This window comes from Myodes glareolus, chromosome 2 (assembly GCF_982192425.1).
Source record: "Myodes glareolus chromosome 2, mMyoGla1.1, whole genome shotgun sequence".
In the NCBI taxonomy this organism is placed as follows: Eukaryota; Metazoa; Chordata; class Mammalia; order Rodentia; family Cricetidae; genus Myodes; species Myodes glareolus.
The window spans coordinates 70508168-70512212 of record NC_142027.1 but is presented as its reverse complement, the minus strand read 5'-3'; the positions used below and the strand labels follow the sequence as shown (position 1 = coordinate 70512212).

At 46.3% G+C, this 4045-nt stretch overlaps 1 pseudogene; it reads left to right on the top strand.

Annotated features, from left to right (window-relative positions):
• LOC148122996 (small ribosomal subunit protein eS26 pseudogene) overlaps positions 1–932 on the top strand; it is a 1018-nt pseudogene extending 86 nt beyond the window's left edge.
• Positions 933–4045: the final 3113 nt, after the last annotated feature.

The following is a 4045-nucleotide window of genomic DNA, read 5'->3' as shown; positions in this document are numbered from 1 at the left end:
CCGCTGCGTGCCCAAGGTCATTAAGAAGTTCGTCATTCGGAACATCGTAGAGGCCGCCGCCGTCAGGGACATATCGGAAGCAAGTGTCTTCGACGCTTATGTGCTCCCCAAACTCTATGTCAAGCTGCGTTACTGCGTGAGCTGTGCTATTCAGAGCAAGGTAGTCGGGAATCGATCTCGGGAAGCTCGGAAGGACCGAACGCCCCCACCACGACTTAGACCTGCTGGTGCTGCCCCACGACCTCCACCAAAGCCCACGTAAAGTGGCTTCATAAAGATAGAAGAGAACACCTTGGAAAAATAAAATGGAACTTATACATTTAAAAAAAAAACTCATATAGGCTTCAGAAAAAACCTGGGTCCACTTCTCCAGCTAAGCACAGCCTAAGTTTTCCCTACCCCCGTCTGTCTATTCCTGAGGATGATATTTTTCTCTTCCCTTGGTCTTGGGACTCCTCCCCTTTCTGAAAGTTTGAAATGTAATATTTTTCTCTAAGTTCATAAATTTTCACTTGTTCCTAGTTTAAACTTGTCTCAACAGGTTTCCACTTGGCTGACTGACACATTCAAGCATCAGTTGCTGACTACAACCTGCTCCAAACGACTGTGAACCCTGGACTTGCTGAAAGCTGACATGAATCAGTCCAGCCCATGTAAATGCTCCCTGTCTCTTCAGTGCAGTCAGCAAACCAGATGCTTCTGATAAATGTCCCACTGCCTAAATTCCCTCCTTGCTTTGACTAGCCTTTCAGCCTTCTTGGGCCCTGATAACAATGCCCCAATGTCAGTTCGAAGTAGTTACAGGAAAGAACATGTTGTCCCATCCTCCCTATTTCAAAATAGGTTGAAATGCTGAGACAAAGGGGAACTCCCTGCCATGGGGGACAAAATAGCTATCTATATTGCCCATTGATATACCAAGAAAATAGGCCCAGAGTTGTCAATTAATGGATTTACTAAATAAAATGATTCTACAATGAGATAAGATACTTTGGTTTTTTATGCAGAACCACAGAACAAAAGATGACGTTCAGGATTATAATTACAATTTGGTTGTACTTAAACTTCAGAGCTACAGGGCCTGGCAGCAGAGGATGGTCACTGCTCTAGAAAGATCTGTTAGCAAATGGTTCTTAGGTCCCAACACGATCCCCTTAAATTCAAGCAAGACCCATGATTAGGTCCTGTCATGGGTACTTGTGATGGGGGTAATGTAGGACCCAGCCATGACAAGTTCAATAGAGACCTGAGTCTCAGTAGTTTACCCTAAGGCAATACCTGGTTCCAGGAAGACCACTTGAGTCCACCCAGGCACCATCCAGTAACAGACCATACAAAGGAAATTCCTAATGTCCCAACCATTGTAGATAGGCTCACCTGCCAGCACACATCCGTCGCTTTTCACCAGGACACCCCTAGACAAATGTCAGCCAATTAGGGGTCCTGAACTTTAGAAATCCCTCGCCCCAACCTTTACTATTATAAAAACCCCACCCCAACTGAGCTGGAGGCTCTCTGATCGTGCTGATGCATTGGACACATGGAGAGTCCAAGTTCAAACTTGAATAAGAATAAAGGCTCTTTGCTTTTACATACAGGACTTGGTCTCCTAGTTGGGTTTTGGGGGGTTCCGTGATCTGGGCATAGCAATACCACCTGTGACACAGCCAGTGTGACATGCCTCCTAGCTTCAGTCCTCTCTGTCCCCACTTCAGCCTGCCACCCTGGTCCGCTGACTTCTGCTTTTGTTGTGCCCAGCGTGCTCAGATGGACCAAGATTCCTTTTCGCTGTTTGAGGAGCAGTCACGACAGACTGAGGATCTGCCTCCTTCCATCCCCCTGGGCCAGTTCTCAGCATGGCAGATAGATGAACTCAGCGTGAGAACACAGGGAGAGGGGCTGGGAGTCCTGGGCAGAGAGGCAAAGGCATTTGGGGGAAGGTGCAGTGGGGTCGGAGGGGGGCAGTACCTGACATTCTGAGGCCATAGGGTAGACATTTGTCTTTTGTGGGTTTTGTTTGCCTAGAATAAAGCCTGCTCTTTTCTATTGGGGGGGGTCCTCAGTGAATGGACTTTACTGGAAGATGCAGTAAGAGGCAGGCCCCTGCCTCATGTGAAAGAGCCGATGACCCAGTCATCTGTGTTCAGGGCCTTGACCTTCAGTGCTTAGGAATGGAAGCAGATTTGGTTTCAGCTTCCAACCTAGGTGAGCTAAAGATAACTCGAACCATCTTCAATTTTCTCAGGAGCCCCAGAGAGACTGGAGATACCTGCCCATTAAACTCCCTCCATTTTTCAGGCCCGTGATAAGTCCCATCCCCTTGGGACCATGAATGCGCTGCTGCAGGACAGAAACAAAGCAGGTGTATTCTCTTAGCCAGGGTGTCCTCGGCTTTCTTTCTCTTTCTTTTTGTTTTACAGGAAGGCATGGGAGACAAAGGAAAGCAATTAGCTGCCTGTCTCTACTGTCTGGCACTGTGTTCACGTGCCCAAAGTGTTATGAAGGGCTACTTGTAATTGTGGGGATGGGGAATTGGAAAGCAAAACTAAACTGTTAGCAGGTCCAGGAAAGTACTAATTTTTTTTTAAAAGAAAGGGAGTAGCAAGTTATAAAAAACAAGATTCTTAAACTGGAGAGAACTTTAGAAATAGAATGAGTTGGGACCAAGCTGTGGCCCTACTGTGTGACTGGCACACTCTATAGTACTCTTCTTATTTTATGAATCAGTACCTGATGTTTGTCTAGGTATGCAGGGTGCTTCACCACTTACACATCGTGATTCATTTTGAGCCAGTTAAGCCCATGGCTCTCTTCTTTGACAGTGATTGGCTGAGATGAGGGTGTGACCCTATCCTAGCCAATGGGAAGTGAAGAGAAGTTTGTTAGGAATTCTGAAAATATTTCTTTCATTCAGAAGGAGGTGCCAAATGAGTGTGATGATCTATTAGGATGAGAAAGGGTTACTTCCTGTTGAGGGTGCCATTGTGGATTACAAAGGAAATGCCAAGACAGCCCAAAGATGATACCCCAGAGCCTTCCCAGGCCAAAGGGTTTTCTTTCTTTCTTTTTTTTTTCCTTTTTTTTTTCTCCTCTGTAGCTTTAGAGCCTGTCCTGGAGCTAGTTCTTGTTGACCAATCTGGCCTCAAACTCACAGAGATCCACCTGCCTCTGCCTCCCGAGTGCTGGGATTAAAGATGTTTGCTAACATCACTCAACTTGTATTATTTTCTTTATATTTTCTTAGTTAATTCTTGAGCTTTAACAGCCCATTCAAAACTGTTCCATCTTGCCAGGTGATGGTGGCACACACCTTTAATCCCAGCATTTAGGAGGCAGAGGCAGGAGGATTTTTGTGAGTCTGAGACCAGCCTGGTCTACAGGACTACACAGAGAAACCCTGTCTTAAAAACCAAACCAATAAACCTGTACTATCTCAGTTTTGCTTTTGCAATCCTAATTGCTTTTCCCTTTTGGGAGGGGGGGACCACAGGTCCCTTTGCTAGCACAGCCCACGTTCCAATCAGATTTGCTGTCCAAGAGCTGTAGAAACAAATGTGTCTAGGAAATGGGTTCCAAGGTTTCTGTCTGACGCGTGATCTTGAGCTGAGCAACCTTGGACTAGTTGTGCCTCCTGTGAGCCAGATTTCCTCCTTCGTCAGGTAGGGGACAGGACTAGATGGTCCCCAAGGACCCTACAGCTCCTCGAGACCCTAAAGTTTATTAAAAGAGAAGGCATTCATAAGATTTATGGGTGGCTATTTTTTAATTATAAAAACAAAACATGTTTGTTGCAAAAATTAGAACAACTCACAAGTCTGCAAAGCCAAATTGCCTGTGTTCCTTCCTTCCTCGTTAATCCCCAGAGACCGTCTTTCGGGGGGGGCCCGTGTCTGCCAAGAGCACTTAGTGCATGTGTGTGATGCTGACCTCAGTGAACCCACCCCCACTCCTACCCCAGTGCACTGGGTAACGAAGGGCTGTGCTGAGAAGAACCTGTGTGAGTTCTTATACACACGGTTCTCTTTACCTTGGAGGACAATCACCA